Source organism: Somniosus microcephalus, unplaced genomic scaffold, assembly GCF_052327205.1.
Source record: "Somniosus microcephalus isolate GS21.2 unplaced genomic scaffold, FLI_Smic_1.0 scaffold234, whole genome shotgun sequence".
Taxonomy (NCBI): domain Eukaryota; kingdom Metazoa; phylum Chordata; class Chondrichthyes; order Squaliformes; family Somniosidae; genus Somniosus; species Somniosus microcephalus.
This window is the reverse complement of record NW_028225421.1, coordinates 453,806-467,547: the sequence shown is the minus strand read 5'-3', so window position 1 is coordinate 467,547 and position 13,742 is coordinate 453,806.

Sequence of the window (13,742 nt, the reverse complement as noted above, 5' to 3'; positions counted from 1 at the left end):
AGAAGAAGTAGAAGAAGGAGAAGGAGAAGGAGAAGTCTGGAGGGTGAATCAGAAGAAGCAGAAGAAGGAGAAGGAGAAGGTGAAGTCTGGAGGGTGAATCAGAAGAAGCAGAAGAAGGAGAAGGAGAAGATGAAGTCTGGAGGGTGAATCAGAAGAAGCAGAAGAAGGAGAATAGAAGGTGAGGTCTGGCGGGTGAATCAGAAGAAGCAGAAGAAGGAGAAGGAGAAGGTGAAGTCTGAAGGGTGAATCAGAAGAAGCAGAAGAAGGAGAAGGAGAAGGTGAAGTCTGGAGGGTGAATCAGAAGAAGCAGAAGAAGGAGAAGTAGAAGGTGAAGTCTGGAGGGTGAATCAGAAGAAGCAGAAGAAGGAGAAGGAGAAGGTGAAGTCTGGAGGGTGTATCAGAAGAAGTAGAAGAAGGAGAAGGAGAAGGTGAAGTCTGGAGGGTGAATCAGAAGAGGTAGAAGATGGAGAAGGAGAAGGTGAAGTCTGGAGGGTGAATCAGAAGAAGCAGAAGAAGGAGAAGGAGAAGGTGAAGTCTGGACGGTGAATCAGAAGAAGCAGTAGAAGGAGAAGGAGAAGATGAAGTCTGGAGGGTGAATCAGAAGAAGCAGAAGAAGGAGAAGGAGAAGGTGAAGTTTGGAGGGTGAATCAGAAGAAGCAGAAGAAGGAGAAGGAGAAGGTGAAGTCTGGAGGGTGAATCAGAAGAAGCAGAAGAAGGAGAAGGAGAAGGTGAAGTCTGGAGGGTGAATTAGAAGAATCAGAAGAAGGAGAAGGAGAAGGTGAAGTCTGGAGGGTGAATCAGAAGAAGCAGAAGAAAGAGAAGGAGAAGGTGAAATCTGGAGGGTGAAGCAGAAGAAGCAGAAGAAGGAGAAGGAGAAGGTGAAGACTGGAGGGTGAATCAGAAGAAGTAGAAGAAGGAGAAGGAGAAGGTGAAGTCTGGAGGGTGAATCAGAAGAAGTAGAAGAAGGAGAAGGAGAAGGTGAAGTCTGGAGGGTGAATCAGAAGAAGCAGAAGAAGGAGAAGGAGAAGGTGAAGTCTGGAGGGTGAATCAGAAGAAGTAGAAGAAGGAGAAGGAGAAGTTGAGGTCTGGAGGGTGAATCAGAAGAAGCAGAAGAAGGAGAAGGAGAAGGTGAAGTCTGGAGGGTGAATCAGAAGAAGCAGAAGAAGGAGAAGGAGAAGGTTAAGTCTGGAGGGTGAATCAGAAGAAGCAGAAGAAGGAGAAGGAGAAGGTGAAGTCAGGAGGGTGAATCAGAAGAAGCAGAAAAAGGAGAAGGAGAAGGTGAAGTTAGGAGGGTGAATCAGAAGAAGCAGAAGAAGGAGAAGGAGAAGGTGAAGTCAGGGGGGTGAAGCAGAAGAAGTAGAAGAAGGAGAAGGAGAAGGTGAAGTCAGGAGGGTGAAGCAGAGAAGAAGCAGAAGAAGGGGAAGGAGAAGGTGAAGTCTGGAGGGCGCAGCAGAAGAAGCAGAAGAAGGAGAAGTAGAAGGTGAAGTCTGGAGGGTGAAGCAGAAGAAGCAGAAGAAGGAGAAGGAGAAGGTGAAGTCTGGAGGGTGAATCAGAAGAAGTAGAAGAAGGAGAAGGAGAAGGTGAAGTCTGGAGGGTGAAGCAGAAGAAGTAGAAGAAGGAGAAGGAGAAGGTGAAGTCAGGAGGGTGAATCAGAAGAAGTAGAAGAAGGAGAAGGAGAAGGTGAAGTCAGGAGGGTGAATCAGAAGAAGCAGAAGAAGGAGAAGGAGAAGGTGAAGTCTGGAGGGTGAATCAGAAGAATCAGAAGAAGGAGAAGGAGAAGGTGAAGTCTGGAGGGTGAATCAGAAGAAGCAGAAGAAAGAGAAGGAGAAGGTGAAGTCTGGAGGGTGAAGCAGAAGAAACAGAAGAAGGAGAAGGAGAAGGTGAAGACTGGAGGGTGAATCTGAAGAAGTAGAAGAAGGAGAAGGAGAAGGTGAAGTCTGGAGGGTGAATCAGAAGAAGTAGAAGAAGGAGAAGGAGAAGGTGAAGTCTGGAGGGTGAATCAGAAGAAGCAGAAGAAGGAGAAGGAGAAGGTGAAGTCTGGAGGGTGAATCAGAAGAAGCAGAAGAAGGAGAAGGAGAAGATGAAGTCTGGAGGGTGAATCAGAAGAAGAAGAAGAAGGAGAAGGAGAAGGTGAAGTCTGGAGGGTGAATCAGAAGAAGCAGAAGAAGGAGAAGGAGAAGGTGAAGTCTGGAGGGTGAATCAGAAGAATCAGAAGAAGGAGAAGGAGAAGGTGAAGTCTGGAGGGTGAATCAGAAGAAGCAGAAGAAAGAGAAGGAGAAGGTGAAGTCTGGAGGGTGAAGCAGAAGAAACAGAAGAAGGAGAAGGAGAAGGTGAAGACTGGAGGGTGAATCTGAAGAAGTAGAAGAAGGAGAAGGAGAAGGTGAAGTCTGGAGGGTGAATCAGAAGAAGCAGAAGAAGGAGAAGGAGAAGGTGAAGTCTGAAGGGTGAATCAGAAGAAGCAGAAGAAGGAGAAGGAGAAGGTGAAGTCTGGAGGGTGAATCAGAAGAAGCAGAAGAAGGAGAAGGAGAAGGTGAAGTCTGGAGGGTGAATCAGAAGAAGCAGAAGAAGGAGAAGGAGAAGATGAATTCTGGAGGGTGAATCAGAAGAAGCAGAAGAAGGAGAAGGAGAAGGTGAAGTCTGGAGGGTGAATCAGAAGCAGCAGAAGAAGGAGAAGGAGAAGGTGAAGTCTGGAGGGTGAATAAGAAGAATCAGAAGAAGGAGAAGGAGAAGGTGAAGTCTGGAGGGTGAATCAGAAGAAGCAGAAGAAAGAGAAGGAGAAGGTGAAATCTGGAGGGTGAAGCAGAAGAAGCAGAAGAAGGAGAAGGAGAAGGTGAAGACTGGAGGGTGAATAGGAGGATGTAGAAGAAGGAGAAGGAGAAGGTGAAGTCTGGAGGGTGAATCAGAAGAAGCAGAAGAAGGAGAAGGAGAAGGTGAAGTCTGGAGGGTGAATCAGAAGAAGCAGAAGAAGGAGAAGGAGAAGATGAAGTCTGGAGGGTGAATCAGAAGAAGTAGAAGAAGGAGAAGGAGAAGTTGAGGTCTGGAGGGTGAATCAGAAGAAGCAGAAGAAGGAGAAGGAGAAGGTGAAGTCTGGAGAGTGAAGCAGAAGAAGCAGAAGAAGGAGAAGGAGAAGGTGAAGTCAGGAGGGTGAATCAGAAGAAGCAGAAAAAGGAGAAGGAGAAGGTGAAGTTAGGAGGGTGAATCAGAAGAAGCAGAAGAAGTAGAAGGAGAAGGTGAAGTCAGGGGGGTGAAGCAGAAGAAGTAGAAGAAGGAGAAGGAGAAGGTGAAGTCAGGAGGGTGAAGCAGAGAAGTAGCAGAAGAAGGGGAAGGAGAAGGTGAAGTCTGGAGGGCGCAGCAGAAGAAGCAGAAGAAGGAGAAGTAGAAGGTGAAGTCTGGAGGGTGAAGCAGAAGAAGCAGAAGAAGGAGAAGGAGAAGGTGAAGTCTGGAGGGTGAATCAGAAGAAGTAGAAGAAGGAGAAGGAGAAGGTGAAGTCTGGAGAGTGAAGCAGAAGAAGCAGAAGAAGGAGAAGGAGAAGGTGAAGTCTGGTGGTTGAAGCAGAAGAAGCAGAAGAAGGAGAAGGAGAAGGTGAAGTCTGGAGGGCGAAGCAGAAGAAGCAGAAGAAGGAGAAGGAGAAGGTGAAGTCTGGAGGGTGAAGCAGAAAAAGCAGAAGAAGGAGAAGGAGAAGGTGAAGTCAGGAGGGTGAAGCAGAAGAAGCAGAAGAAGGAGAAGGAGAAGGTGAAGTCTGGAGGGTGAAGCAGAAGAAGCAGAAGAAGGAGAAGGAGAAGGTGAAGTCTGGAGGGTGAAGCAGAAGAAGCAGAAAAGGAGAAGGAGAAGGTGAAGTCAGGAGGGTGAATCAGAAGAAGTAGAAGAAGGAGAAGGAGAAGGTGAAGTCAGGAGGGTGAAGCAGAAGAAGCAGAAGAAGGAGAAGGAGAAGGTGAAGTCTGGAGGGTGAAGCAGAAGAAGCAGAAGAAGGAGAAGGAGAAGGTGAAGTCTGGAGGGTGAAGCAGAAGAAGCAGAAGAAGGAGAAGGAGAAGGTGAAGTCAGGAGGGTGAATCAGAAGAAGTAGAAGAAGGAGAAGGAAAAGGTGAAGTCTGGAGGGTGAATCAGAAGAAGTAGAAGAAGGAGAAGGAGAAGGTGAAGTCTGGCGGGTGAATCAGAAGAAGTAGAAGAAGGAGAAGGAGAAGGTGAAGTCTGGAGGGAGAAGCAGAAGAAGTAGAAGAAGGAGAAGGAGAAGGTGAAGGCTGGAGGGTGAATCAGAAGAAGCAGAAGAAGGAGAAGGAGAAGGTGAAGTCTGGAGGGTGAATCAGAAGAAGCAGAAGAAGGAGAAGGAGAAGGTGAAGTCTGGAGGGTGAATCAGAAGAAGCAGAAGAAGTAGAAGGAGAAGGTGAAGTCTGGAGGGTGAATCAGAAGAAGTAGAAGAAGGAGAAGGAGAATGTGATGTCTGGAGGGTGTATCAGAAGAAGCAGAAGAAGGAGAAGGAGAAGGTGAAGTCAGGAGGGTGAATCAGAAGAGGCAGAAGACGGAGAAGGAGAAGGTGAAGTCTGGAGGGTGAATCAGAAGAAGCAGAAGAAGGAGAAGGAGAAGGTGAAGACTGGAGGGTGAATCAGAAGAAGTAGAAGAAGGAGAAGGAGAAGGTGAAGACTGGAGGGTGAATCAGAAGAAGTAGAAGAAGGAGAAGGAGAAGGAGAAGTCTGGAGGGTGAATCAGAAGAAGCAGAAGAAGGAGAAGGAGAAGGTGAAGTCTGGAGGGTGAATCAGAAGAAGCAGAAGAAGGAGAAGGAGAAGATGAAGTCTGGAGGGTGAATCAGAAGAAGCAGAAGAAGGAGAATAGAAGGTGAGGTCTGGCGGGTGAATCAGAAGAAGCAGAAGAAGGAGAAGGAGAAGGTGAAGTCTGAAGGGTGAATCAGAAGAAGCAGAAGAAGGAGAAGGAGAAGGTGAAGTCTGGAGGGTGAATCAGAAGAAGCAGAAGAAGGAGAAGTAGAAGGTGAAGTCTGGAGGGTGAATCAGAAGAAGCAGAAGAAGGAGAAGGAGAAGGTGAAGTCTGGAGGGTGTATCAGAAGAAGTAGAAGAAGGAGAAGGAGAAGGTGAAGTCTGGAGGGTGAATCAGAAGAGGTAGAAGATGGAGAAGGAGAAGGTGAAGTCTGGAGGGTGAATCAGAAGAAGCAGAAGAAGGAGAAGGAGAAGGTGAAGTCTGGACGGTGAATCAGAAGAAGCAGTAGAAGGAGAAGGAGAAGATGAAGTCTGGAGGGTGAATCAGAAGAAGCAGAAGAAGGAGAAGGAGAAGGTGAAGTTTGGAGGGTGAATCAGAAGAAGCAGAAGAAGGAGAAGGAGAAGGTGAAGTCTGGAGGGTGAATCAGAAGAAGCAGAAGAAGGAGAAGGAGAAGGTGAAGTCTGGAGGGTGAATTAGAAGAATCAGAAGAAGGAGAAGGAGAAGGTGAAGTCTGGAGGGTGAATCAGAAGAAGCAGAAGAAAGAGAAGGAGAAGGTGAAATCTGGAGGGTGAAGCAGAAGAAGCAGAAGAAGGAGAAGGAGAAGGTGAAGACTGGAGGGTGAATCAGAAGAAGTAGAAGAAGGAGAAGGAGAAGGTGAAGTCTGGAGGGTGAATCAGAAGAAGTAGAAGAAGGAGAAGGAGAAGGTGAAGTCTGGAGGGTGAATCAGAAGAAGCAGAAGAAGGAGAAGGAGAAGGTGAAGTCTGGAGGGTGAATCAGAAGAAGTAGAAGAAGGAGAAGGAGAAGTTGAGGTCTGGAGGGTGAATCAGAAGAAGCAGAAGAAGGAGAAGGAGAAGGTGAAGTCTGGAGGGTGAATCAGAAGAAGCAGAAGAAGGAGAAGGAGAAGGTTAAGTCTGGAGGGTGAATCAGAAGAAGCAGAAGAAGGAGAAGGAGAAGGTGAAGTCAGGAGGGTGAATCAGAAGAAGCAGAAAAAGGAGAAGGAGAAGGTGAAGTTAGGAGGGTGAATCAGAAGAAGCAGAAGAAGGAGAAGGAGAAGGTGAAGTCAGGGGGGTGAAGCAGAAGAAGTAGAAGAAGGAGAAGGAGAAGGTGAAGTCAGGAGGGTGAAGCAGAGAAGAAGCAGAAGAAGGGGAAGGAGAAGGTGAAGTCTGGAGGGCGCAGCAGAAGAAGCAGAAGAAGGAGAAGTAGAAGGTGAAGTCTGGAGGGTGAAGCAGAAGAAGCAGAAGAAGGAGAAGGAGAAGGTGAAGTCTGGAGGGTGAATCAGAAGAAGTAGAAGAAGGAGAAGGAGAAGGTGAAGTCTGGAGAGTGAAGCAGAAGAAGCAGAATAAGGAGAAGGAGAAGGTGAAGTCTGGTGTTTGAAGCAGAAGAAGCAGAAGAAGGAGAAGTAGAAGGTGAAGTCTGGAGGGCGAAGCAGAAGAAGCAGAAGAAGGAGAAGGAGAAGGTGAAGTCTGGAGGGTGAAGCAGAAAAAGCAGAAGAAGGAGAAGGAGAAGGTGAAGTCTGGAGGGTGAATCAGAAGAAGTAGAAGAAGGAGAAGGAGAAGGTGAAGTCAGGAGGGTGAAGCAGAAGAAGCAGAAGAAGGAGAAGGAGAAGGTGAAGTCTGGAGGGTGAAGCAGAAGAAGCAGAAGAAGGAGAAGGAGAAGGTGAAGTCTGGAGGGTGAAGTAGAAGAAGCAGAAAAGGAGAAGGAGAAGGTGAAGTCAGGAGGGTGAATCAGAAGAAGTAGAAGAAGGAGAAGGAGAAGGTGAAGACTGGAGGTTGAATCAGAAGAAGCAGAAGAAGGAGAAGGAGAAGGTGAAGTCTGGAGGGTGAATCAGAAGAAGCAGAAGAAGTAGAAGGAGAAGGTGAAGTCTGGAGGGTGAATCAGAAGAAGTAGAAGAAGGAGAAGGAGAATGTGATGTCTGGAGGGTGTATCAGAAGAAGCAGAAGAAGGAGAAGGAGAAGGTGAAGTCAGGAGGGTGAATCAGAAGAGGCAGAAGACGGAGAAGGAGAAGGTGAAGTCTGGAGGGTGAATCAGAAGAAGCAGAAGAAGGAGAAGGAGAAGGTGAAGACTGGAGGGTGAATCAGAAGAAGTAGAAGAAGGAGAAGGAGAAGGTGAAGACTGGAGGGTGAATCAGAAGAAGTAGAAGAAGGAGAAGGAGAAGGAGAAGTCTGGAGGGTGAATCAGAAGAAGCAGAAGAAGGAGAAGGAGAAGGTGAAGTCTGGAGGGTGAATCAGAAGAAGCAGAAGAAGGAGAAGGAGAAGATGAAGTCTGGAGGGTGAATCAGAAGAAGCAGAAGAAGGAGAATAGAAGGTGAGGTCTGGCGGGTGAATCAGAAGAAGCAGAAGAAGGAGAAGGAGAAGGTGAAGTCTGGAGGGTGTATCAGAAGAAGTAGAAAAGGAGAAGGAGAAGGTGAAGTCTGGAGGGTGAAGTAGAAGAAGCAGAAAAGGAGAAGGAGAAGGTGAAGTCAGGAGGGTGAATCAGAAGAAGTAGAAGAAGGAGAAGGAGAAGGTGAAGACTGGAGGTTGAATCAGAAGAAGCAGAAGAAGGAGAAGGAGAAGGTGAAGTCTGGAGGGTGAATCAGAAGAAGCAGAAGAAGTAGAAGGAGAAGGTGAAGTCTGGAGGGTGAATCAGAAGAAGTAGAAGAAGGAGAAGGAGAATGTGATGTCTGGAGGGTGTATCAGAAGAAGCAGAAGAAGGAGAAGGAGAAGGTGAAGTCAGGAGGGTGAATCAGAAGAGGCAGAAGACGGAGAAGGAGAAGGTGAAGTCTGGAGGGTGAATCAGAAGAAGCAGAAGAAGGAGAAGGAGAAGGTGAAGACTGGAGGGTGAATCAGAAGAAGTAGAAGAAGGAGAAGGAGAAGGTGAAGACTGGAGGGTGAATCAGAAGAAGTAGAAGAAGGAGAAGGAGAAGGAGAAGTCTGGAGGGTGAATCAGAAGAAGCAGAAGAAGGAGAAGGAGAAGGTGAAGTCTGGAGGGTGAATCAGAAGAAGCAGAAGAAGGAGAAGGAGAAGATGAAGTCTGGAGGGTGAATCAGAAGAAGCAGAAGAAGGAGAATAGAAGGTGAGGTCTGGCGGGTGAATCAGAAGAAGCAGAAGAAGGAGAAGGAGAAGGTGAAGTCTGAAGGGTGAATCAGAAGAAGCAGAAGAAGGAGAAGGAGAAGGTGAAGTCTGGAGGGTGAATCAGAAGAAGCAGAAGAAGGAGAAGTAGAAGGTGAAGTCTGGAGGGTGAATCAGAAGAAGCAGAAGAAGGAGAAGGAGAAGGTGAAGTCTGGAGGGTGTATCAGAAGAAGTAGAAGAAGGAGAAGGAGAAGGTGAAGTCTGGAGGGTGAATCAGAAGAGGTAGAAGATGGAGAAGGAGAAGGTGAAGTCTGGAGGGTGAATCAGAAGAAGCAGAAGAAGGAGAAGGAGAAGGTGAAGTCTGGACGGTGAATCAGAAGAAGCAGTAGAAGGAGAAGGAGAAGATGAAGTCTGGAGGGTGAATCAGAAGAAGCAGAAGAAGGAGAAGGAGAAGGTGAAGTTTGGAGGGTGAATCAGAAGAAGCAGAAGAAGGAGAAGGAGAAGGTGAAGTCTGGAGGGTGAATCAGAAGAAGCAGAAGAAGGAGAAGGAGAAGGTGAAGTCTGGAGGGTGAATTAGAAGAATCAGAAGAAGGAGAAGGAGAAGGTGAAGTCTGGAGGGTGAATCAGAAGAAGCAGAAGAAAGAGAAGGAGAAGGTGAAATCTGGAGGGTGAAGCAGAAGAAGCAGAAGAAGGAGAAGGAGAAGGTGAAGACTGGAGGGTGAATCAGAAGAAGTAGAAGAAGGAGAAGGAGAAGGTGAAGTCTGGAGGGTGAATCAGAAGAAGTAGAAGAAGGAGAAGGAGAAGGTGAAGTCTGGAGGGTGAATCAGAAGAAGCAGAAGAAGGAGAAGGAGAAGGTGAAGTCTGGAGGGTGCATCAGAAGAAGTAGAAGAAGGAGAAGGAGAAGTTGAGGTCTGGAGGGTGAATCAGAAGAAGCAGAAGAAGGAGAAGGAGAAGGTGAAGTCTGGAGGGTGAATCAGAAGAAACAGAAGAAGGAGAAGGAGAAGGTTAAGTCTGGAGGGTGAATCAGAAGAAGCAGAAGAAGGAGAAGGAGAAGGTGAAGTCAGGAGGGTGAATCAGAAGAAGCAGAAAAAGGAGAAGGAGAAGGTGAAGTTAGGAGGGTGAATCAGAAGAAGCAGAAGAAGGAGAAGGAGAAGGTGAAGTCAGGGGGGTGAAGCAGAAGAAGTAGAAGAAGGAGAAGGAGAAGGTGAAGTCAGGAGGGTGAAGCAGAGAAGAAGCAGAAGAAGGGGAAGGAGAAGGTGAAGTCTGGAGGACGCAGCAGAAGAAGCAGAAGAAGGAGAAGTAGAAGGTGAAGTCTGGAGGGTGAAGCAGAAGAAGCAGAAGAAGGAGAAGGAGAAGGTGAAGTCTGGAGGGTGAATCAGAAGAAGTAGAAGAAGGAGAAGGAGAAGGTGAAGTCTGGAGAGTGAAGCAGAAGAAGCAGAATAAGGAGAAGGAGAAGGTGAAGTCTGGTGTTTGAAGCAGAAGAAGCAGAAGAAGGAGAAGTAGAAGGTGAAGTCTGGAGGGCGAAGCAGAAGAAGCAGAAGAAGGAGAAGGAGAAGGTGAAGTCTGGAGGGTGAAGCAGAAAAAGCAGAAGAAGGAGAAGGAGAAGGTGAAGTCTGGAGGGTGAATCAGAAGAAGTAGAAGAAGGAGAAGGAGAAGGTGAAGTCAGGAGGGTGAAGCAGAAGAAGCAGAAGAAGGAGAAGGAGAAGGTGAAGTCTGGAGGGTGAAGCAGAAGAAGCAGAAGAAGGAGAAGGAGAAGGTGAAGTCTGGAGGGTGAAGTAGAAGAAGCAGAAAAGGAGAAGGAGAAGGTGAAGTCAGGAGGGTGAATCAGAAGAAGTAGAAGAAGGAGAAGGAGAAGGTGAAGACTGGAGGTTGAATCAGAAGAAGTAGAAGAAGGAGAAGGAGAAGGTGAAGTCTGGAGGGTGAATCAGAAGAGGTAGAAGAAGGAGAAGGAGAAGGTGAAGTCTGGAGGGTTTATCAGAAGAAGCAGAAGAAGGAGAAGGAGAAGGTGAAGTCTGGAGGGAGAAGCAGAAGAAGTAGAAGAAGGAGAAGGAGAAGGTGAAGTCTGGAGGGTGAATCAGAAGAAGTAGAAGAAGGAGAAGGAGAAGGTGAAGTTTGGAGGGTGAATCAGAAGAAGTAGAGAAGGAGAAGGAGAAGGTGAAGTCTGGAGGGTGAATCAGAAGAAGCAGAAGAAGGAGAAGGAGAAGGTGAAGTCTGGAGGGTGAATCAGAAGAAGTAGAAGAAGGAGAAGGAGAAGGTGTAGTCTGGAGGGTGAATCAGAAGAAGTAGACGAAGGAGAAGGAGAAGGTGAAATCTGGAGGGTGAATCAGAAGAAGGAGAAGCAGGAGAAGGAGAAGGTGAAGTCTGGAGGGTGAATCAGAAGAAGTAGAAGAAGGAGAAGGAGAAGGTGAAGTCTGGAGGGTGAATCAGAAGAAGCAGAAGAAGGAGAAGGAGAAGGTGAAGTCTGGAGGGTGAATCAGAAGAAGCAGAAGAAGGAGAAGGAGATGGTGAAGTCTGGAGGGTGAATCAGATGAAGCAGAAGAAGTAGAAGGAGAAGGTGAAGTCTGGAGGGTGAATCAGAAGAAGTAGAAGAAGGAGAAGGAGAAGGTGAAGTCTGGAGGGTGAATCAGAAGAAGCAGAAGAAGGAGAAGGAGAAGGTGAAGTCAGGAGGGTGAATCAGAAAATGCAGAAGAAGGAGAAGGAGAAGGTGAAGTCTGGAGGGTGAATCAGAAGAAGCAGAAGAAGGAGAAGGAGAAGGTGAAGTCTGGAGGGTGAAGCAGAAGAAGCAGAAGAAGGAGAAGGAGAAGGTGAAGTCTGGAGGGTGAAGCAGAAGAAGTAGAAGCAGGAGAAGGAGAAGGTGAAGTCAGGAGGGTGAATCAGAAGAAGTAGAAGAAGGAGAAGGAGAAGGTGAAGTCTGGAGGGTGAATCAGAAGAAGTAGAAGAAGGAGAAAGAGAAGGTGAAGTCTGGAGGGTGAATCAGTAGAAGTAGAAGAAGGAGAAGGAGAAGATGAAGTCTGGAGGGTGAATCAGAAGAAGCAGAAGAAGGAGAAGGAGAAGGTGAAGTCTGGAGGGAGAAGCAGAAGAAGTAGAAGAAGGAGAAGGATAAGGTGAAGTCTGGAGGGTGAATCAGAAGAAGTAGAAGAAGGAGAAGGAGAAGGTGAAGTCTGGCCGGTGAATCAGAAGAAGTAGAAGAAGGAGAAGGAGAAGGTGAAGACTGGAGGGTGAATCAGAAGAAGCAGAAGAAGGAGAAGGAGAAGGTGAAGTCTGGAGAGTGAAGCAGAAGAAGCAGAAGAAGGAGAAGGAGAAGGTTAAGTCTGGTGGTTGAAGCAGAAGAAGCAGAAGAAGGAGAAGGAGAAGGTGAAGTCTGGAGGGCGAAGCAGAAGAAGCAGAAGAAGGAGAAGGAGAAGGTGAAGTCTGGAGGGTGAAGCAGAAAAAGCAGAAGAAGGAGAAGGAGAAGGTGAAGTCTGGAGGGTGAATCAGTAGAAGTAGAAGAAGGAGAAGGAGAAGGTGAAGTCAGGAGGGTGAAGCAGAAGAAGCAGAAGAAGGAGAAGGAGCAGGTGAAGTCTGGAGGGTGAAGCAGAAGAAGCAGAAGAAGGAGAAGGAGAAGGTGAAGTCTGGAGGGTGAAGGAGAAGAAGCAGAAAAGGAGAAGGAGAAGGTGAAGTCAGGAGGGTGAATCAGAAGAAGTAAAGAAGGAGAAGGAGAAGGTGAAGTCTGGAGGGTGAATCAGAAGAAGTAGAAGAAGGAGAAGGAGAAGGTGAAGTCTGGAGGGTGAATCAGAAGAAGTAGAAGAAGGAGAAGGAGAAGGTGAAGTCTGGAGGGTGAATCAGAAGAAGCAGAAGAAGGAGAAGGAGAAGGTGAAGTCTGGAGGGAGAAGCTGAAGAAGTAGAAGAAGGAGAAGGAGAAGGTGAAGTCTGGAGGGTGAATCAGAAGAAGTAGAAGAAGGAGAAGGAGAAGGTGAAGTTTGGAGGGTGAATCAGAAGAAGTAGAGAAGGAGAAGGAGAAGGTGAAGTCTGGAGGGTGAATCAGTAGAAGCAGAAGAAGGAGAAGGAGAAGGTGAAGTCTGGAGTGTGAATCAGAAGAAGTAGAAGAAGGAGAAGGAGAAGGTGTAGTCTGGAGGGTGAATCAGAAGAAGTAGACGAAGGAGAAGGAGAAGGTGAAGTCTGGAGGGTGAATCAGAAGAAGCAGAAGCAGGAGAAGGAGAAGGTGAAGTCTGGAGGGTGAATCAGAAGAAGTAGAAGAAGGAGAAGGAGAAGGTGAAGTCTGGAGGGTGAATCAGAAGAAGCAGAAGAAGGAGAAGGAGAAGGTGAAGTCTGGAGGGTGAATCAGAAGAAGCAGAAGAAGGAGAAGGAGATGGTGAAGTCTGGAGGGTGAATCAGAAGAAGTAGAAGAAGGAGAAGGAGAAGCTGTAGTCTGGAGGGTGAATCAGAAGAAGCAGAAGAAGGAGAAGGAGAAGGTGAAGTCAGGAGGGTGAATCAGAAAATGCAGAAGAAGGAGAAGGAGAAGGTGAAGTCTGGAGGGTGAATCAGAAGAAGCAGAAGAAGGAGAAGGAGAAGGTGAAGTCTGGAGGGTGAAGCAGAAGAAGCAGAAGAAGGAGAAGGAGAAGGTGAAGTCTGGAGGGTGAAGCAGAAGAAGCAGAAGCAGGAGAAGGAGAAGGTGAAGTCAGGAGGGTGAATCAGAAGAAGTAGAAGAAGGAGAAGGAGAAGATGAAGTCTGGAGGGTGAATCAGAAGAAGCAGAAGAAGGAGAAGGAGAAGGTGAAGTCTGGCCGGTGAATCAGAAGAAGTAGAAGAAGGAGAAAGAGAAGGTGAAGTCTGGAGGGTGAATCAGTAGAAGTAGAAGAAGGAGAAGCAGAAGATGAAGTCTGGAGGGTGAATCAGAAGAAGCAGAAGAAGGAGAAGGAGAAGGTGAAGTCTGGCCGGTGAATCAGAAGAAGTAGAAGAAGGAGAAGGAGAAGGTGAAGTCTGGAGGGTGAATCAGAAGAAGTAGAAGAAGGAGAAGGAGAAGTTGAAGTCTGGAGGGTGAATCAGAAGAAGTAGAAGAAGGAGAAGGAGAAGGTGAAGTCTGGAGGGTGAATCAGAAGAAGTAGACGAAGGAGAAGGAGAAGGTGAAGTCTGGAGGGTGAATCAGAAGAAGCAGAAGCAGGAGAAGGAGAAGGTGAAGTCTGGAGGGTGAATCAGAAGAAGTAGAAGAAGGAGAAGGAGAAGGTGAAGTCTGGAGGGTGAATCAGAAGAAGCAGAAGAAGGAGAAGGAGAAGGTGAAGTCTGGAGGGTGAATCAGAAGAAGCAGAAGAAGGAGAAGGAGATGGTGAAGTCTGGAGGGTGAATCAGAAGAAGTAGAAGAAGGAGAAGGAGAAGCTGTAGTCTGGAGGGTGAATCAGAAGAAGCAGAAGAAGGAGAAGGAGAAGGTGAAGTCAGGAGGGTGAATCAGAAAATGCAGAAGAAGGAGAAGGAGAAGGTGAAGTCTGGAGGGTGAATCAGAAGAAGCAGAAGAAGGAGAAGGAGAAGGTGAAGTCTGGAGGGTGAAGCAGAAGAAGCAGAAGAAGGAGAAGGAGAAGGTGAAGTCTGGAGGGTGAAGCAGAAGAAGCAGAAGCAGGAGAAGGAGAAGGTGAAGTCAGGAGGGTGAATCAGAAGAAGTAGAAGAAGGAGAAGGAGAAGATGAAGTCTGGAGGGTGAATCAGAAGAAGCAGAAGAAGGAGAAGGAGAAGGTGAAGTCTGGCCGGTGAATCAGAAGAAGTAGAAGAAGGAGAAAGAGAAGGTGAAGTCTGGAGGGTGA